Source organism: Ambystoma mexicanum, chromosome 5p (genome assembly GCF_040938575.1).
Source record: "Ambystoma mexicanum isolate Mex_15411 chromosome 5p, UKY_AmexF1_1, whole genome shotgun sequence".
Lineage (NCBI taxonomy): Eukaryota > Metazoa > Chordata > Amphibia > Caudata > Ambystomatidae > Ambystoma > Ambystoma mexicanum.
Genome location: NC_090930.1, coordinates 1223571241 through 1223594060, shown reverse-complemented (window position 1 = coordinate 1223594060; position 22820 = coordinate 1223571241).

Below are 22820 nucleotides of genomic sequence, written 5' to 3'. Positions count from 1 at the left end.
ACAGATCAGCAGCTTACAAGGTCCTCCACCTTAGTTTAAGGCTATGATTGCATGCCACTCTGTACCTCGCTGCACAAATCACGTGACCCATTTCTGAAGGCGCGATAGCCTTGCCTTCTGATCTTAGTGATCCATTGAGGGGTGTAAACATTTTATGGTCATCGGTCTGGGTTTGAATGGTGTTGTGGCATGCAGCGGTCTCAGGATGAAAACATTGCAAAGCTGTATTTCTCATGTTGGGATAATTTGGGGGCAGGAGGGCCTTGTTATCTATTCAATGGGACGCATTCTTCCCAGGGCGCGAGGGCCTGTAAATCCTTGAACAATGGAGAATTTTATCGATCTCTGAAACCTGACCTGGTTGGGATGGTGTCTGTGCTCATTCAAAGTATCTAATACTAACACACATAATGATGTTTGCCAAGCCTGGGACTAAATTTCAATATGGCTCCCATTCGCCAAGATGACGTCCACACCCGCATCTACCATATAGCTTTTAATGCGTGCCCTAAGGTGATTGCATAACCACCTCTGTGTACAACCCTGCTCCCTGGATGTGCTCTCTTAGCATTTATTTCTCATTCGGAATCACCTACGGGGTTGAAAGACCCTCTCTCCTCCCCAACAATAATTACATGAAAGAAAATAGCAAATGTGATTTTAATTTACAGACGTTATCACCCCACAATGAATCTAAAAGAAATCAACAAAAGCACTATGTGAAAGAAAAAAGAAAACTAAACTAAGAACTGAATTCAAAAATCGTAAATCAAAAGGTTAGAGTTACACACAAAAGATTTGCACTTTTCATATTGTACAGAGGAGGATGAAAACGAGCTGTTTCCCAGATGTCTTCCCATTTGTCACAGCGTGCAGGTCTACCAAGTGCTCAGTCCCAGGATTATTTCTTTCATTATAAAGTATAGTTAGGTTAATTATAAAACCATCAAAAAGAGGCCAGGGCGCCCCTCTGCAAGAAAGAACACGGCATGATAAGCTGTTCTGTGGTAATGTGTCCACTGCCACACGTTTTGGCTCACTGTACCTTTAAAAAAAGAGGAATAACCATTTGCAGATCAGTCTTTGTCCTGCCTCATTGAGCAGTCCAGCACCAAAATGCTAGGCAATCCTCCTTCGAACATGAGTACCCACAACAACCCCAGCACGTATTTCGGTCTAGTCGGGCCTCATCAGTGAGGTAGAATTGTGCCTCTCTGAGCACAGTCAGCAAAGGGTCCACGTCTGGATAACCCAGGTTAACAATTTCCTTTTAAATAAAAAAAAAACGTCACGGTGCCCCTCTGCAAGAAAGAACACGGCATGATAAACTGTTCTGCAGGAATGTGCCCCCTCAGAGTCCTCAGCCACATGTTCTAGCTCACTGTACCTTTCACACAGGAGGAATTCCCATTTGCATATCAGTCTGTTTCTGGTCTATGAACCCTAATACTAGCCCGTGACATGCCCTGTGACACACACCCTCCTTCTTTCGAATGCAACAAAAATGGGATAAATATCCTGCATTCAGCCTGACAGGGAAAGTGAAGCAGGAACGTCTGAAGTTCCAAATCTACTGAAAATACTCTGATCGCGTAGCCTTCGAATTTAAGATCGTAGCATTCTGACAAGTTTCAAGTTCAGTCATGATTAACTTTATCTCATTTTCAAACTGGGGAAGTAAGACATTTTGATCATATTCAAAATAAGTGCAATTGAAAATTGAACTACAGGATTTACTCTACCAACTCTCTGATTCCATCTTGTTGTTGAACAATGTATTGTGTATGTGTGTAAGTATATAACATATATAAATTGTATACCCAGCTAGGAATCACTGCAGTATTGTATATAAGGCGCGCACCCAGGGGTGGCAAGTAGTACTCTGGGACAGAAGATGATATGTTTCTTCACCACGCTGTCACCACTAATGCAATGGAATTTAACAAAAGTGGTCACCAGTTTAATTGTGGCCCAAGCAGTTCCAGTGATAATACCCAGTTCAGTCACCTGTTACCCTAGTTACACACTGTACAGTATAAGTGTCATTATTCTTTGTTTAAAGGCAGTGATAAAAGTTATTTAACTGTAGCCACCTTTTCATCATCAAATCACCTAAGTCCAGCCATTTGGTGTCAAGCTTTATTTGAGTCTATGGCCCTCATTACAAGTCAGGCATTAAGAGTTTAACGGCGCCGTCGGCGCCGTTAACGCTTAACGCCTGATTCACACTTTAACGCCTGCTTTTTGCAGGCGTTAAAGTCCAACGCGCTAAGCGACCTTGGTGCTAATTACGGCACCGTAATTTACGGTGCCGTAATTAGCGCCTTCCCCATCCCCATTATGCCCTATGGGATGGGGAATGGTGAATGGGGAATTACCCCCCCACTCACCTTGGAATGGGGCAGTAATTCCGCCATCCACCATGGCGGAATCCGGCATAGACCATGGTGTTAATAGCATCATGGTCCACCGCCTGACTGTCCCTGTGTTTTCTGTAGTGCAATTCTTTGTTGGAAATGACCCCAAGGTATTTAAAGTCTCTGGGCTTGATTTACAAAGTGTTTTCTTAAGGGGATTGCGCCATGGTAAAACACTTTAATAAAATCAGTGGCCCTCATTACGACCCTGGCGGAAAGGGGTTTACGCCGGCGTAAACCATGGCGCCCCTTTCCGCCTGAGTACGAGTTCCCTTAGTGCCATGGTGATTTTAACGCCTGCTTTTAGCAGGCGTTAAAATCCATGGCGCTAAGGGACCTTGTTGTTAATTACGCCACCGTAATTTACGGTGGCGTAATTAACGCCTTCCCCACTCCCATTATACCCTATGGGGCAGAAATGGGAATGGGAAGGGTAAATGGGGATTGGGGACTTACCGCCCCGCCAAGGTCGGAATGGGGCGGTAAGTCCGCCAACCACCATGGCGGAGTTGGCAGCTTAACGCCATGGACCATGGTGCAAATAGCACCATGGATCTCCGCCAAGGTCGTAATGAGGGCCAGTGTCTCTGACCACCTCAATGTGTCTGGTATCTAATATTGAGTTATTCTGTTTTGTTATTTGAGGAGCAGATGATTTTAGATTGTCTGGTTGATATGTAGAACATTTTCAATTGAGTGCTTTCTTGTTGCCTCAAGAGAGTGTTGCAGATCAATCTTTTTAGTACAATTACACCCTCCTCATAAAACAGCCAGGGGGTATGCTCTGCACACAGCTATGAAAGAAATTATCTTACATTAGCATTAACCATTTAGCTTAAAAAGGCAGGATTCAAAAAACACCCCTGCTTGAAGCATTTGGAGGTGGCACATGTTTTTGTAACCACACCAGTCGCCCAATACAACCAGCACCATGGTACTGTTTTGCAACAATATGAACAAATGTAATAGTTTATCATTGATCTTCATTATTTTATTTTCTCCAAGAGTTTACCTCTGCCCAACCTTTAAAATTCCATAGTTTTCCAAAGGAATGGCAAACAAAGAGAGCAAATCTTGAATCGGGTCTTTCTTTGCTAACAGAATATGGGTCAAATCAATTTGCCATGGTAGATAGTTCCTTTCTAAAGACTGATCCTAATGATCGAAGTATATTTCCAATGCTCACTCTTACTTGCTGAAACCACACTTTCCCAAAAGTCTTCCCAGACATATCAAGCAAACAGGTCAACCAATAGTTCATTGAGTCTTCTCTTGGAACATCTTACAAATTGGAAACAAGATGCTGTCTTGCCACTGGGCGAGTATTCTCCACACATTACTTATTAATGTTGTGAGATCTTACATTAGTTAATTCCACCTAAAGAGAGCAGGTTTTAATAATGCATTACACATGACGTTGAGGACAGGGAAATGCAAAACGTTTAGATGTTTAATAATAGTTTGGATTTCGTGCTTGATATGTTATTTGTCCAGGGCATTACAAAACTTAAACATCCTGATGCATAATCTTTGGTTTTCCAGACTTACATTTATGTTGTATAGTTTCTCTGTGCCAATTCGGATTAATTTGCGAGGTACAGTAGCTACAGTGTCTTTATTAGCCAAAGCCCAAAATCATGTACAGTCATTCTGTTTAAGCATATCCAACATAAACCACCATTGCTTCATGCTGTCTTGTTTTTTGTATAGAACATTAACCAGTTTGTATAGCCTGATTTAAACTTTTTTTTTTAATGTTTACTAATTGTTGTGTGACAGTTAGGCCCCCATTGTTCGATGTGTTCCTTAGCTTCTGCATCAAGGAACTGTTGAGCTTTGCAGTTACACCGGCTGATTTTAATCATGTTACTTTGTTGTCAGTATGAATACCAAGGGGCAATCATATCCAGTTTTTTAAATAAGTATCGAACTGAACAATATGGTTTTATCATGACCTTTCATTGCTCTTACGGACTATTACGGTAACTCTTTTTTATTTTTGTTGCTTTATCGTAGATTCTTAACAGAGCTTCAAATTCTATGTTTGACCTGTGTGGGGTAACTCCCAGTGATCAGACCAATAAAATACAACCTGTTAGGGAAAAAGGCTAGGCGCACCCTCTTTCGAGAAAGACATGAGCTTTATTTGGTATACAAAAGAATAAGACAACAGGGCATTACAAATGCACTGCAAAGAGCTATCTGCTGTCTTTCGTACATGATTCAGGTTATAAACACACAGATTGTCACTCATGATGCACTTGATATACAGTGTTAAATCCCAACCCTCATTGGCTGCCACCTATATACATGCTAATGATTACATATAGCCCATCCTTCAATTGGTTCTGCTGTCTTCTTACTCCTCTTCACCACACATAATTAATGCCCTTGTCCATCATGGAATGCTGCAAAACAATTGGTTATTGTCCATCATGGAATGCTGCAAAACAATTGGTTAACATCAACTGGCACTACCCTATCTTCCATCCTAACCATGTGACATGCACCTGGTTATCAACGTGAACTCAGTTGGCAACTTCGAGGTCAGCCTGGTACTTGCAAAAACAGCAGCCCTTTTCTCATCCCAGATACGTTGGTGCCCCCAACATGCCCTCCCCACTATATGGGCATCATTCTTAGATCCCCTTGGCACAAAACATAGATCAAGTCATTTTCTGCTTTCTCCTTTATCAGTTTCCCTCCCCAAGAGTGAGCCTAGCGTCCCACTAATCAATCCAGTTCACAAAGAATCTAGAGCCCATTTCCCTGAACATCTGGTAATTCAAATAGAGTGACCGTCATTCTGGGGGGCGATAGTGTCTTAAATCTTGGTTCGTGTTTTGGCATCCCAAGACCTCTGCCTTCACTCTCATTAATACAGCCTTGGTACTAGGCTTCAGCCATTCACTTCTTCATAGACACTTTGCCAGTTTGTGTTATGACAGTTGTGTATATATATATATATATATGGTAAATCCCACACAGTTCAATTGCAAGCCTACTTGTTAACTTCCCCCTCTATGATTTCCCACTCCTGCCAATTGTCCCCATCCACAACACACCCCCAACCCTCTACACCATCCCATACTCATTTCCATATTTTAATATACTGTTCACATTCTAAATCGTCTAGGAGTGCCGGGGATCATGACGTGCATCTCAACACCTTATTTACTATTGTTTCACCAAAAATATTCCTATGAGATTCCCCTTGTGATGGAATTACCCATCATTCATATATTTAATGTATGCCCCTATTATCAAGTGTCTGTACTATTCGTCTTTATAAGTGGCTGGTGGGGGGACCAACAAAATGAGTTTGTTAAAACCAGTTGGCTCCATACCCCCAGCGGCTCCCACTATTGACTATTAATTGGCACATTTGTATGTAATCAAATGTCTCAATGTAAAAACCCACATGTTCAGACTTATATTAAGGACATTTGAGCCTCACATAGCCAACCAAGGCAATGGGACCCCTTCCTTTCCCACATGGTAAACCTGGCCAAGTCGAGACCCAGAACACAATTTGGGTTGTATGTGATCCGGGTAAAAGGGTAATATGCTGGTGTTATAGTAAAATGGCTATAAATCCGAATTTCAAAGGGTGATACTAACTGCTTCCCATTGGCACAGAGTCTTGTGCATCAATTACGCTTGCCAGGAAGGCCATTTCATAAGTAGTGGACTTGTCTAATATCTTTCTTTGTTGACCCATTTCGGCCCTTTCTGGGCAGTTTTTCATTCAACATTTATATGAGATAAGAAAGAATAGGTACTTTTCCATTCTTTGGAATGGGCCACTCCTCTTTCAAATGTGTTACAGCCAACAACTGTTTAGGAATATGTGGGGAACTTATTATTCAAGACAAAGAAGAGAAACATACTTTGAATATGGCACACTAACAGGCCGATTCATGGAATAATTAGCACGGCGCAAGTGGGCAAAAACGTGCGAATTGCAGTGGAATTGCGAAAATCGCAGCGCAAGTGCAATAATCGCACGAAAAGCAGCGCACATCGATTCATGGAAGGGCGTGCGCGAAAAAACCATCTGATGTGCGCTAAAAAAGTGCGCGGCACACGTTGGCGCACAGGCCATCTAACGGTGTGCGCCAGGTCACAGCGAAAATCGCACAGGCCACAGCGAAAATCGCACATAGCGCGGCACACGCAACAAAAGTAGGCGGAACACGGGGTGTAACACTCGGAATGGGGAACAACTTGGCAAAATGTGGGCGTCACGGGGGAAGTACAGGGTGCAAGTGCGCGGAACGCCCACATGCTCGCCTACAACACGTATTCATGGAATCGAATAGGGCAAAACAGCGCACGGTCAAACCAGCGCACAGGCACAAACACGACCGCCACAAGAAAGCAGGCGGTAGCGTCCCTGCGCCTGTAAAAAATGTGCGCCAAAAGGTGCGCCAACAAATAGCACCTATATACAGCTATGATGAATGTCCTATACTGTGGCCCTCCAGGACAAATGACGTGCAAAGGGGTACCCACAAACACGGACACCCGCTGACTGAAAAATAACGTGTTCGTGTATTTCGGGGTGCGCGGGAAGTTTCACACGCGAATTGGCTGGGTACGTGGATTCCAGGGGTGCGCGGGAAGTTCCACACGCGATTTGGCTGGGTACGTGGATTTCAGGGGTGCGCAGGAAGTTCCATACGCGATTTGGCCGGGTACGTGGATTTCAGGGGTGCGCAGGAAGTTCAACACGCGATTTGGCCGGGTACGTGGATTTCAGGGGTGCGCGGGAAGTTCCACACGTGATTTGGCTGGGTACGTGGATTTCAGGGGTGCGCGGGAAGTTCCACACGCGATTTGGCCGGGTACGTGGATTTCAGGGGTGCGCGGGAAGTTCAACACGCGATTTGGCCGGGTACGTGGATTTCAGGGGTGCGCGGGAACTTCCACACGCGATTTGGCTGGGTACGTGGATTTCAGGGGTGTGCGGGAAGTTCAACACACGATTTGGCTGGGTACGTGGATTTCAGGGGTGCGCGCAAAGTTTCACACGAGATTTGGCTGGTTACGTGGATTCCAGGGGTGCGCGGGAAGGTTCACACGCGATTTGGCTAGGTACGTGTATTTCGGTGTTGCGGGGGAATGCTACACGTGATATGGCCAGGTGGGTCCCCCCTGGTGTTCCCTCTACACCCTCCACGGCCCCTGCAGGCAGCCCACACCACAGGGTACTACCCTGCACCCCTGCTCATGTCCCACAGGCAACCCATCCACCATGGCCATGCCCACCAGCCAACCCACATGTCACCTTGCACCACTGATCACCAACACATGTCTCCCACCACCCCCACTGCCCAGCAACCAGGGGCACCCTCCACCAGGCCCCCACTCATGTCTCCCACCACCCCCACCCCCCAGCCACCAGGGGCAGCCTCCACCAGGCCCCCACTCATGTTTCCCACCACCCCTACCCCCCAGCCACCAGGGGCAGCCTCCACCAGGCCCCCACTCATGTCTTCCACCACCCCCACCCCCCAGCCACCAGGGGCAGCCTCCACCAGGCCCCCACTCATGTCCCCTATTACCCCCACCCCCTCGCCACCAGGGGCACCCTCCACCAGGCCCTCACTCATGTCTCCCACCACCCCACCCCCCAGCCACCAGGGGCAGCCTCCACCAGGCCCCCACTCATGTCCCCTATTACCCCCACCCCCCGCAGTGCAGGGGCACCCTCCACCAGGCCCCTACTCATGTTTCCCACCACCCCCACCTCCCAGCAGTCAGGGGCAGCCTCCACCAGGCCCCCACTCATGTCTCCCACCACCCCCACCCCCCAGCAGTCAGGGGCAGCCTCCACCAGGCCCCCACTCATGTCCCCTATTACCCCCACCCGCCCGCAGTGCAGGGGCACCCTCCACCAGGCCCCCACTCATGTCTCCCACCACCCCCACCCCCCAGCCACCAGGGGCACCCTCCACCAGGCCCCCACCCATGTCTCCCACCACCCCCTACCCCCCAGCAGCCAGGGGCAGCCTCCACCAGGCCCCCACTCATGTCTCCCACCACCCCCACCCCCAGCAGTCAGGGGCAGCCTCCACCAGGCCCCCACTCATGTCCCCTATTATCCCCACCCCCCGCAGTGCAGGGGCACCCTCCACCAGGCCCCCACTCATGTCTCCCATCAACCCCACCCCCCAGCCACCAGGGGCAGCCTCCACAAGGCCCCCACTCCTGTCCCCTATTACCCCCACCCCCCGCCACCAGGAGCACCCTCCACCAGGCCCCCACTCATGTCTCCCACCACCCCCAGCCACCAGGGGCAGCCTCCACCAGGCCCCCACTCATGTCTCCCACCACCCCCACCCCCCAGCCACCAGGGGCAGCCTCCACCAGGCCCCCACTCATGTCTCCCACCACCCCCATCCCCCAGCAGTCAGGGGCAGCCTCTACCAGGCCCCCACTCATGTCCCCTATTACCCCCACCCCCCGCAGTGCAGGGGCACCCTCCACCAGGCCCCCACTCATGTCTCCCACCACCCCCACCCCCCAGCCACCAGGGGCAGCCTCCACCAGGCCTCCACTCATGTCCCCTATTAACCCCACCCCACCGCAGTGCAGGGGCAGCCTCCACCAGGCCCCCACTCATGTCTCCCACCACCCCCACCCCCCAGCCACCAGGGGCAGCCTCCACCAGGCCCCCACTCATGTCCCCTATTACCCTCACCCCCCCACAGTGCAGGGGCAGCCTCCACCAGGCCCCCACTCATGTCTCCCACCACCCCCACCCCCCAGCCACCAGGGGCAGCCTCCACCAGGCCCCCACTCATGTCCCCTATTGCCCCCACCCCCCAGCAGTCAGGGGCAGCCTCCACCAGGCCCCCACTCATGTCCCCTATTACCCCCACCCCCCCGCAGTGCAGGGGCACCCTCCACCAGGCCCCCACTCATGTCTCCCACCACCCCCACCCCCCAGCCACCAGGGGCAGCCTCCACCAGGACCCCACTCATGTCCCCTATTACCCCCACCCCCCCGCCACCAAGGGGCACCCTCCACCAGGCCCCCACTCATGTCTCCCACCAACCCCCACCCCCCAGCAGTCAGGGGCAGCCTCCACCAGGCCCCCACTCATGTCTCCCACCACCCCCCACCCCCCAGCCACGAGGGGCACCCTCCACCAGGCCCCCACCCATGTCTCCTACCACCCCCACTCCCCGCAGTGCAGGGGCAGCCTCCACCAGGCCCCCACCCATGTCTCCCACCACCCCCAAGCCCCCAGCAGCCAGGGGCAGCCTCCACCAGGCCCCCACTCAGGTCTCCCACCACCCCCTACCCCCCAGCCACCAGGGGCACCCTCCACCAGGCCCCCACCCATGTCAGCCACCACCCCCACCCCCCAGCAGTCAGGGGCAGCCTCCACCAGGCCCCCACTCATGTCTCCCACCACCCCCATCCCCCAGCCACCAGGGGCAGCCTCTACCAGGCCCCCACTCATGTCTCCCACCACCCCCACCCCCCAGCCACCAGGGGCACCCTCCACCAGACCCCACCCAGGTCTCCCACCACTCCCTACCCCCCAGCAGTCAGGGGCAGCCTCCACCAGGCCCCCACTCATGTCTCCCACCACCCCCACCCCGCAGCAGTCAGGGGCAGCCTCCACCAGGCCCCCACTCATGTCCCCTATTACCCCCACCCCCCTGCAGTGCAGGGGCACCCTCCACCAGGCCCCCACTCATGTCCCCTATTACCCCCACCCCCCAGCAGTCAGGGGCAGCCTCCACCAGGCCCCCACTCATGTCTCCCACCACCCCCCAGCCACCAGGGGCACCCTCCACAAGGCCCCTACCAATGTCTCCCACCACCCCCACCCCCCCGCAGTGCAGGGGCAGCCTCCACCAGGCCCCCACTCATGTCCCCTATTACCCCCACCCCCCCGCAGTGCAGGGGCAGCCTCCACCAGGCCCCCACTCACGTCTCCCACCACCCCCACCCCCCAGCCACCAGGGGCAGCCTCCACCAGGCCCCCACTCATGTCCCCTATTACCCCCACCCCCCAGCAGTCAGGGGCAGCCTCCACCAGGCCCCCACTCATGTCCCCTATTACCCCCACCCCCCCGCCACCAGGGGCACCCTCCACCAGGCCCCCACTCATGTCTCCCACCAACCCCCACCCCCCAGCAGTCAGGGGCAGCCTCCACCAGGCCCCCACTCATGTCTCCCACCACCCCCCACCCCCCAGCCACGAGGGGCACCCTCCACCAAGCCACCACCCATGTCTCCCACCACCCCCACTCCCCACAGTGCAGGGGCAGCCTCCACCAGGCCCCCACCTATGTCTCTCACCACCCCCAACCCCCCAGCAGCCAGGGGCAGCCTCCACCAGGCCCCCACTCAGGTCTCCCACCACCCCCTACCCCCCAGCCACCAGGGGCACCCTCCACCAGGCCCCCACCCATGTCACCCACCACCCCCACCCCCCAGCAGTCAGGGGCAGCCTCCACCAGGCCCCCACTCATGTCCCCTATTACCCCCACCCCCAGCAGTCAGGGGTAGCCTCCACCAGGCCCCCACTCATGTATCCCACCACCCCCACCCCCCAGGGGCAGCCTCCACCAGGCCCCCACTCATGTTCCCTATTACCCCCACCCCCCCGCAGTGCAGGGGCACCCTCCACCAGGCCCCCACTCATGTCTCCCACCACCCCCACCCCCCAGCCACCAGGGGCAGCCTCCACCAGGCCCCCACTCATGTCTCCCACCACCCCCACCCCCCAGTCACCAGGGGCAGCCTCCACCAGGCCCCCACTCATGTCCCCTATTACTCCCACCCCCCCGCAGTGCAGGGGCATCCTCCACCAGGCCCCCACTCATGTCTCCCACCACCCCCACCCCCCAGCCACCAGGGGCACCCTCCACCAGGCCCCCACCCATGTCTCCCACCACCCCCTACCCCCCAGCAGTCAGGGGCAGACTCCACCAGGCCCCCACTCATGTCTCCCACCACCCCCACCCCCCAGCCACCAGGGGCAGCCTCCACCAGGCCCCCACTCATGTCTCCTACCACCCCCACCCCCCAGCAGTCAGGGGCAGCCTCCACCAGGCCCCCACTCAGGTCTCCCACCACCCCCACCCCCCAGCCACCAGGGGCAGCCTCCACCAGGCCCCCACTCATGTCTCCCACCACCCCCACCCCCCAGCAGTCAGGGGCAGCCTCCACCAGGCCCCCACTCATGTCCCCTATTACCCCCACCCCCCAGCAGTCAGGGGCAGCCTCCACCAGGCCCCCACCCATGTCTCCCACCACCCCCTACCCCCCAGCAGTCAGGGGCAGCCTCCACCAGGCCCCCACTCATGTCTCCCACCACCCCCACCCCCCAGCCACCAGGGGCAGCCTCCACCAGGCCCCCACTCATGTCCCCTATTACCCCCACCCCCCGCAGTGCAGGGGCACCCTCCACCAGGCCCCCACTCATGTCTCCCACCACCCCCACCCCCCAGCCACCAGGGGCAGCCTCCACCAGGCCCCCACTCATGTCTCCCACCACCCCACCCCCCAGCCACCAGGGGCAGCCTCCACCAGGCCCCCACTCATGTCCCCTATTACCCCCACCCCCTGCAGTGCAGGGGCACCCTCCACCAGGCCCCCACTCATGTCTCCCACCACACCCACCCCCCAGCCACCAGGGGCACCCTCCACCAGGCCCCCACCCATGTCTCCCACCACCCCCTACCCCCCAGCAGTCAGGGACAGCCTCCACCAGGCCCCCACTCATGTCTCCCACCACCCCCACCCCCCAGCAGTCAGGGGCAGCCTCCACCAGGCCCCCACTTATGTCCCCTATTACCCCCACCCCCCGCAGTGCAGGGGCACCCTCCACCAGGCCCCCACTCATGTCTCCCACCACCCCCACCCCCCAGCCACCAGGGGCAGCCTCCACCAGGCCCCCACTCATGTCCCCTATTACCCCCACCCCCCCGCCACCAGGGGCACCCTCCACCAGGCCTCCACTCATGTCTCCCACCACCCCCACCCCCCAGCCACCAGGGGGAGCCTCCACCAGGCCCCCACTCATGTCTCCCACCACCCCCAAACCCCAGCCACCAGGGGCAGCCTCCACCAGGCCCCCACTCATGTCTCCCACCACCCCCACCCCCAGCAGTCAGGGGCAGCCTTCACCAGGCCCCCACTCATGTCCCCTATTACCCCCACCACCCGCAGTGCAGGGGCACCCTCCACCAGGCCTCCACTCATGTCTCCCACCACCCCCACCCCCCAGCCTCCAGGGGCAGCCTCCACCAGGCCCCCACTCATGTCCCCTATTACCCCCACCCCTCCCGCAGTGCAGGGGCAGCCTCCACCAGGCCCCCACTCATGTCTCCCACCACCCCCACCCCCAGCCACCAGGGGCAGCCTCCACCAGGCCCCCACTCATGTCCCCTATTACCCCCACCCCCCTGCAGTGCAGGGGCACCCTCCACCAGGCCCCCACTCATGTCCCCTATTACCCCCACCCCCCGCCACCAGGGGCACCCTCCACCAGGCCCCCACTCATGTCTCCCACCACCCCCACCCCCCAGCCAACAGGGGCAGCCTCCACCAGGCCCCCACTCTTGTCTCCCACCACCCCCACCCCTCAGCCACCAGGGGCAGCCTCCACCAGGCCCCCACTCATGTCCCCTATTACCCCCACCCCCCCGCAGTGCAGGGGCACCCTCCACCAGGCCCCCACTCATGTCTCCCACCACCCCCACCCCCCAGCTACCAGGGGCAGCCTCCACCAGGCCCCCCACTCATGTCCCCTATTACCCCCACCCCCCCCCGCAGTGCAGGGGCAGCATCCACCAGGCCCCCACTCATGTCCCCTATTACCCCCACCCCCCCGCAGTGCAGGGGCAACCTCCACCAGGCCCCCACTCATGTTTCCCACCACCCCCACCCCCCAGCCACCTGGGACAGCCTCCACCAGGCCCCCAGTCATGTCTCCCACCACCCCCACCCCCCAGCCACCAGGGGCAGCCTCCACCAGGCCCCCACTCATGTCTCCCACCACCCCCACCCCCCAGCCACCAGGGGCAGCCTCCACCAGGCCCCCACTCATGTCCCCTATTACCCCCACCCCCCCGCACTGCAGGGGCACCCTCCAACAGGCCCCCACTCATGTCTCCCACCACCCCCACCCCCCAGCCACCAGGGACAGCCTCCACCAGGCCCCCACTCATGTCCCCTATTACCCCCACCCACCGCAGTGCAGGGGCAGCCTCCACCAGGCCCCCACTCATGTCTCCCACCACCCCCACCCCCCAGCCACCAGGGGCAGCCTCCACCAGGCCCCCACTCATGTCCCCTATTACCCCCACCCCCCGCAGTGCAGGGGCAGCCTCCACCAGGCCCCCACTCATGTCCCCTATTACCCGAACCCCCCGCAGTGCAGGGGCACCCTCCACCAGGCCCCCACTCATGTCTCCCACCACCCCCACCCCCCAGCCACCAGGGGCAGCCTCCACCAGGCCCCCACTCATGTCTCCCACCACCCCCACCCCCCAGCAGTCAGGGGCAGCCTCCACCAGGCCCCCACTCATGTCCCCTATTACCCCCACCCCCCGCAGTGCAGGGGCACCCTCCACCAGGCCCCCACTCATGTCTCCCACCACCCCCACCCCCCAGCCACCACTGACAGCCTCACCCGGCCCCCACTTATGTCCCCTATTACCCCCACCCCCCCGCAGTGCAGGGGCAGCCTCCACCAGGCCCCCACTCATGTCTCCCACCACCCCCACCCCCCAGCCACCAGGGGCAGCCTCCACCAGGCCCCCACTCATGTCCCCTATTACCCCCACCCCCCCCGCAGTGCAGGGGCAGCCTCCACCAGGCCCCCACTCATGTCTCCCACCACCCCCACCCCCCAGCCACCAGGGGCAGCCTCCACTAGGCCCCCACTCATGTCCCCTATTACCCCCACCCCCCGGCAGTGCAGGGGCACCATTCACCAGGCCCCCACTCATGTCTCCCACCACCCCCCAGCCACCAGGGGCAGCCTCCACCAGGCCCCCACTCATGTCTCCCACCACCCCCACCCCCAGCCACCAGGGGCTGCCTCCACCAGGCCCCCACTCATGTCCCCTATTACCCCCACCCCCCCGCAGTGCAGGGGCACCCTCCACCAGGCCCCCACTCATGTCTCCCACCACCCCCACCCCCCAGCCACCAGGGGCACCCTCCACCAGGCCCCCACCCATGTCTCCCACCACCCCCTACCCCCAGCAGTCAGGGGCAGCCTCCACCAGGCCCCCACTCATGTCTCCCACCACCCCCACTCCCCAGCCACCAGGGGCATCCTCCACCAGGCCCCCACCCATGTCTCGCACCACCCCCACCCCCCAGCCGTGCAATTTGCCTGGGTACGTATACTTCGGGGTGCGCGTGAACTTCCACACGCGATTTGCCTGGGTACGTGTATTACTGGGGGTGCGCGTGAACTTCCACACGCGATTTGCCTGGGTACGTGTACTTCGGGGTGCGCGTGAACTTCCACACCCGATTTACCTGGGTACGTGTACTTCGGGGTGCGCGTGAACTTCCACACCCGATTTGCCTGGGTACGTGTACTTCGGGGTGCGCGTGAACTTCCACACGCGATTGGGCCTGTGAGAGTGGGTCACATGTATTCCAGGGGTGGGCGGGAACATTTACCCGCGACTGTGCCTGTGAGAGCGTGCTACATGTATTCCTGGTGTGGGCGGGAAGATTCACACGTTCACCTACGACGAGCCGAAAAAGGGTCCAATCCTGACACACGTACGCCAGCATGAAGCAGGCGTACGTCGACCCGCGCAGCATAAAAGTGCGCGAAAACCACTAACAAGCTCATACGCCAGGATGAATATACCATTCCTAGCAGCAGTGGCCGTGGGTTACCAAAGGAGGAGGAGGAGGATAGTGAGGGCCCGAATTTTCACTCCCAGAACAAGCCTTTTTGGGATGCCTGATGACCAGGTGTATGGGAGGTACAGGTTTCCCCCACACATAATACTGGACCTGGTCAGTGAGTGGGAGGATGACCTCACATCACCCACCCTGTGCTTCCAAGCACTCAGCCCCCTGGAGAAGGTCCTCAATGTACTGCACTTCTTGGCCACAGGATCATTTCAGCGGACAAGTGCCATAGTGGGTGGGGTGTCACAGGCCACGCAGTCACGCTGCCTACACCAGGTCTTGAACATCATCACTGCACGCCCATCAGTCCGTAGGCACATATACCTGCCGAGGACACCTGCAGAAAGGCAGGCTGCCACCCTCGATTTCTACGGTGTGGCACAATTTCCAAAAGTGCTAGGTGCCATTGACTGCACCCATGTGGCACTACGTCCCCCCAGGGCATCTGAGCACATCTATAGGAACCGCAAGCACTGGCATTCCATCAACATGCAGGTAGTATGTAATGCTAAGGGAATCATCACCTCAGTATATGCCAACTATCCAGGGTCCACCCACGACAGCTTCATTTACCGAATGTCTACCCTAAGCCGGGACCTCGAAGCTGGGCAGCATGGTGACACATGGCTGCTTGGTGAGTATGAATGCCACTGCACATGCATGCATGTCAGATGCAGAGTTATGTCACTACCCCACTAATGATACCCATCACCTCCTCACCAGGGGACAGTGCCTACCCTCTGAGTACCCACATGATGACGCCAATTCGGAACCCCATCACGCCTCCAGAAGTAAGATACAACACAGCCCATATTGCAACACGAGGCATAGTGGAGCGCATATTCGGATTGCTCAAGTCACGCTTTCGCTCCCTTGACCGGTCTGGCGGGCAGCTGTTATATGCGCCCCCAGTAGTGTGCAGGATCATAGTGGCAGCATGTGTCCTGCACAATGTTGCAACACGCCAGGGCCTGGCCATGGACATGGTGGTGCCCCCACATCCCCAACCACATGCACGCCCGCTGCGCATGGGAGGGGAGAGGGCAAGGGGTGAGGCAGCCCGTACGCAGCTGGTGGCTTATTACTTCACATAGAAATCACACCCCTGTGGAGTGCACACAGGCCTGGCACATACCATCTGATAAGCAATGATGACTCGACCTGACAATTAAGACGAACAAAGGGACTGTCAACTGTCAGAACCATAGCAGCCTGAGATTGTTCATGTGGAAGTGTCACAATGTGTGCATCCCTACCTACACAAACACCACCAATGCAGCGTCATGAAAGGACACTTCCTTGCTGCAGAAATGAATACCCACTTGCAAAATACTACATGAAAACAGTGCCATGTCACCCACCCCCTCCACGGCAAGGCCACACAGCACACCATGGCATGTCATGCAATATGAGAGGGAAGAAATTAATCCCCACAACATGCCCCAAGTGTCAGCAGCCACAGTGTCCCTAATGGAAACCTGTCCACACATGAAATGCTCACAGTAATGCAGGACCTACAGCCCACATTACCAAATACTTACCAATAATACCAATCACCTACACAACCTCCAACCCACCTTAAACATGACATTACAGAACTAAAAATTAGCTAGCCTCACCACCTGATGATGACAGCCCTCCGAACACTTGCAGGTATACAGTGTTAGCGCCACGCAAGAGTGTAGGTGCACTGCTTACAACATGGACTCCAGTTCCAAGGTGGACCGCATTGTGAAGACATGAGGAATGGACCTGCAAATATGGAGGATGAGATGGATGCAGAGGCACATATAAATACACCACGCAGTGCACAATACAACAACAATATGCACTATGAATGTATACACAGTATTGACTACAGACTGCCCACACAACTCATGGGAGTCCAATGTCACCATGTACGTCAATGTCACTTGGGCACACCCTTTGCAAGCCCATGGAAACGGGAAGCAGGAGGGGTGTGTGTGACAAAAACCCAAGCATCTGAACCAAATCCATGACAAGCATGCATGTGCCCAGCCACAATGCAGCGTATGCCCACGGGAGCCACACAAGGCAACACATTGTCCCAAAAAAAAAAAAAGTAAAAATATGAATAAATAAAAATCAAAAATGGCCATTAATGGGCCCGGGGGTGTTGGGGAGGCCACCCAGGAGGTCCGAGGACAGGGTGCACACCAAAACCCACCTGTGTGGATCTTGCGAAAAAAAAACACCTCCATGGGCTCATGGCCCACACGGCTACCCTATTGTGGGAGTATCACTGCTGTCGCTATTCTCACCCTGTGCAGCTGCATCCGGAGGTGGTGGCACTATGGGAGGCAGCCCACGCAAGGCCCTAGTCTGTTCCTCCATGGCTGCAAGCATGCAGGTGTGGTAGGTCTCGCTCTGGAGGATGAGTGTGCGGAGGTCCCCATGCAACAACTCACGGGATGCCCGGACCTCCGCCCTAGTTTCCTGCATCTCAGCTGAGAGCGTACGGGTGAGACGCTCCAGCTGCTGTTCTGTCCTTCGGTCTGTTGAAGCCTCAAGCTCAACAAGAGTCGTCCTGAGGTGAAGGAGTTCCAGCCTCAGGGCTTCCCTGTGGCCCTGGGACTCTATGGAGATGGCTTCCTGCAGAGTCGCCAGTGCCGCCCGCCTGTCCCTGTTGGACGCCAACATGTCCTCCCTGTGTGACTGGCAGATGGAGTTGGTCGCCTGCTGTAGTCGCTCCATCAGCCTTTCGTGGGGGACAATAGAAGTGGCCACCCTATCCATGGCCTGAGCCATCATCTCTGATGATGCTGCCTGTTGGGTTGCCATACCGTAAATGGATTGCTCCCATGCGGTATTGCCAGGTGGCGTATGGCCACCACGTCGGCGGGCACCACACCTGTCTGGGGCAAGGCGAACTGCGCCTTGCTGTGCCGGCACTGCCTGAGGCTGCAGGACTGCATTCCTCCTCTGATCTGCTGGCCCAGGAACAGGATCAGATGTCGCGGAGTGTGACCCTGCATCCGTAACCACCAAAGGCGTACCTGCCAACACTGACATCCCCATTGAGGGTTCTAACCCTGGTGCAGGTGGGTCGGACAGAACAGAATCCCTCCCAGGAACACTCACCTGCGACGGCACGTAGGTCTCATCATCCGAATCAACACCTGAGTACAGCTCGGGGGAGGTGCAGCCAGAGACACCCCTTGAGAGCACGACCTGCAGCAGTTGTGGGTTCTCACCCACCACCACACCACGTCCCTCACTGGTGGTCGGTCGGCCCTCAGACCCCTCCTGGGTCTGCACCATCTCCACTACCCCAGCAGTATCAGGTGCGTCTTCCCCTGCAAAGACATAAAAGAAAACAAATGGAAACAGGCATTAGCACCATGGCACACAATGAGGGCTGAGAGGCTACAGAAACAGTACTTGATTGACACATGTCCCACATGACTAAAACACTCCCATGCATGCACCCTCACTGCGTGTGATGGGGAGGCAGATGCCACACATTGATGACACCAAGATGGAAGATGAACACATTTGCTGCATGCTGCCTAGCAGTGCCATCACACATTGGCCAGTGATTGGCAGGTCAAATACACATGCCATCACACAGATGGCATGTACCCTAGCCATGAAGTGAAGAGGGAGAGGAGGTCACCAATTGTTCATTCAGTCCAGTTTGTTCATATGATTGATTATTTTCATTGTAATGGTTCTAATGTTTAACATGCAGCTGCCAGTCAAAAATGGTACTATAGCACAGGGACATGTCCAAACTAATCATGTCCACGAAACTGAGCCAGTCCACTGTACCATAGCCATGTCAGACATGTGACAATAGGACTGAGAAATCCCGAGTAAAAGTGGTGGTATGCAAACAATCTGCCTGAATAAGCAGAGGTAAATAAGCAACAGTGTAGTGGCAAGATGACACTCCAAGGGCAACTGGCGTGGTGTTGGGCTGGATGTCTAATGTTGGCCGAAGGGATGCTGCTATACCCAAATGCTGGTGCCAAGAATGTTTAGGAAGAGGCACATGGGTGAGCCGAACCACTCAGGCACACACACCCTCCCCTGGCACACAAACAGAAGCCCTCCCACACACAACATGCACATGGATGACACACACATGCATGTGCACTCACCGGACAATGCCTCGTAATCTGCCACTACTCCCACGCCTTGGATCTGTTCCTCCGTGACGTAGGTCCCAGCAACCTGCTCATGTGGAGTGAGTTCTATGTTGTCTGCTGGAGACCCACCTCCAGTCACTAGAGTTGCGGCATGACTTGAGGCCAGCTTATTCTTTGCCCTGCGCTTCAGGTCATTCCAGCGCTTGTAGCAATCATTAGCTGTGCGCCTCACGATTCCAAGGGCACTTATGATTTCCGCAATGGTCTGCCAGTGTGCCTGACGTTGTGCAGGTGTGGTCTTGGATCCTGCAACAATCACCATTTAGCGGTCATGTGCGGACACATACTCTACAAGTGCATTCAGTTCGGCCTCATTGAAGCTGGGCTTCCTTGACGGGCCGGACTGTGTAGCTGTGTCTGGGGCATCAGCCTCTACTGGACGAGCACTCTTCCTCTTCCGCTTGGAAGGTGGTGGGGATCCGGAGTGTCCTGTGCCGCTCTGGACACTAGGGGCAGGAGCGTGGGATTGCACACTCAGCATGGGAGTTGGTGCAGGCATTATCTCAAGTGTGATGGTGTCAGGGGTAATGTCAGCATGATGGACTTGGACCGACACTGTCCTGGCTGGGTGTGTGAGAGGTGGGGTGGATGGAGCCGCAGCTGCCCCTGCAGCCTCCCCAGCCTGCCTACGCGGGGCAGCAGATGACCTAGCTGCCCCTGATCCACGTGGCCTGATGACACCAACGTTCACCGGCGCACGTGGCCTAGACCTGCTGACCTGGAAGTCAGCCATGGAGTCACCCTGTGCCAGGTCTGGTTCCACAGTGGGCTGGTCCAACAAGGGCTGAGCATGGATGGTGTCAGCCACGGTAACCTCAACCGGGGGGGGGGCATGAGTGTCCCTGACTGCTCCTCCACACATGGGGGGCTAAGGGCACCCTGCATGTCACAGCCACATCCCCTACCGGATCCACCACGGCCACCACTTGGGGCTCGGCCACCTTTGCCACCCTTACGGCTTGTTCGCTTCCCAGCCATGGCACTGATGTTAGTGTGCGTATGGGAGTTGATGTGAACTATTGTCCTGGGCAATTGGGGGTCAAAGGGCTTGGGTACCAGATGGTAATCGTACCCTAGTGCTCTAGCAAGGCTGTATGTCACCCCTGGGGAAAGATGACGGGTCACGCAATGCACAGGCAGCCCAAAAAAGGGAAGTAAGGTGCACGCAACCCCTCCTAGACCACGTGCGTGGAAAAAAAACCTACACTACGCTGTGGCACCCAGGAACACAAGAATGAACGTATGCGTGTCACATGCAGCCTAGAATGACCTCTGAAGGGGTTTGCGACACACGGGGCAAGCACAGATGTTAGATACGTGCGAGACTCACCGTCTGCCAGGAACAAAAGCGTGGAAAATATGCACGTGTGTGCGTTGGCAACACCCCCGCCAAAAGAAGAATTGTACGCTGTCTGAGGAGACAGGACAACAGTAGTAGGGAAGCTGTTTGAGGAAACAGGCCCAGGAAAAAGAGGAAAAGAGAAAAAACTGTCAGAGGTAACAGGGAGTACGAACTGGAAACGCTGTGAAGTAAATCGCGCGTGACCCGACAAGAAGTACAGATTTCACCCACTCGCTCTCCACGAAAAGCACGTACAAGGAAATGGCGTCCTACACGTACCTTTTATACACACGTCACAGACGCGCATATGCTATGAGGCCATTTCCACCAATTACACGCTTTGACACTCGGACATGTATCTCTTCATTTTTACACGCGCCATTCTCTACGGCCATGCGCGTGATGTCACAGCTGCGCATGGTGGCCTTTGGGCCAATGAAATGAAACTGCACGTCCGAGTGTCATCGCGTGTAATCGGAGGGAAGTGAGCGTACACGCGATTGGCCTGGGTACGTGTATTTCTGGGGTGCGCAGGAAGTTCCACAAGCGATTGGTGGAAATCCACGTGTGCTCTGTCATCATGTGTAATGAGGGAAACACCCGCGCGCCTCACGTCACAGATGCGCTCACGCGCTAACGACCTTTGATCCAATGAAATCGCATATGCGTGCTGACGTGCATACGTGCTAAGGGCCTTTCCTCGATTTACACGCAGACGTGCAGGATTTTCACGTGCCAAATCACTCCGTATCAAGCTGGACATGCGTAAGCACACGGAAGACCACGCTCCTGCCCAAAAGGCCGAATTACTGCCCCCCAGAGCCCCGAGCAGCCTCCCACGAGCCATCTGCTGCTGCCTGCCTGCCTGCCTGCCTGCCTGCCTGCCTGCTGCCACCGTGCCCTGCCATTTGGTGCCTGCACATCAGCCATCTGCAGGGGTCCATTTGCTGTGTCCACCCCTGCTGGAACAGAAGACTCCCGACTGGGATACCATCGCTCCACAGCCCAGCCCGAGAACCCAGTTGCCCACCCACTCTTGCCTCTGGGGTTGCCATGTCGGGCACTGCTACATCTGGCACCACTGGCAACCCCCGGCCAGAGAGGCAGAGGGGCACCAGCTTCAGTGCCACCGAAGTTGGTGTCCTGGTGGAGCAAGTCCTGGGGCAGTATGATGCCCTCTTCGGAAGTAAGCGCGCCAACAAGGAAGGACGGACTCGGATCTGGACGGACATCGTGACTGCCATCAACGCAGAGGGGGTGGCAATCCACGACTACCAACATGTCAAGAAGCGCTGGGATGACTGCAGGTCCAGGACCCTGTTGAAGGCCCGGCGCCTCGTGGAGGGGGGCCGGGGCCGCATGAGTACCATCCAGATGAGGGTCCTGGAACACGTAGGCCCAGCGCTCCACGGCCAGATCCTTGAGAGGCAGACCCGTCTGGAGTTGAGCGGTAAGTGGCCAAGCATTGCTGTGTGAGACAGGGCATGTCGCAGTGTGCTGGTTGTCTGATACTTGCCTGTATGTGTGACATAGCCCATGTATGCATGTGTGTGTGCAGGGACGTCATGCATGTGAGACCAGTAATGTGTGAACCACACGGTTGGTGCATGTGTTCAAATGCAACATGGGTTGCCCTATGCGGAATGGCCACATGAAAGCATGCCAGTCTCTGTTCCTGGACATGGGTGAGGGATGGGTGCTGATGCCATGTACATATATGCTGTCCATGTCTGTGTGTCTGACCAGCGTGTCTGTGACTTGTGAATGCCTGGGATGCATGACACATGTCTGTGGCAATGTTCCGGTTCACTGATACAGCCTAGTCATCCTTCTATCCACTGTGTCTGTGGTGTACGAGGACAAATGGATGAAACTAGGGTGAAGTGTGTGCATGTGTGTCATGATCTCTGCTTCCAAAAGGTCAGGGTTTTCCCAACTCCCTTGGAAGCAGATCCATAACCCAGGTTCCGAGTGCC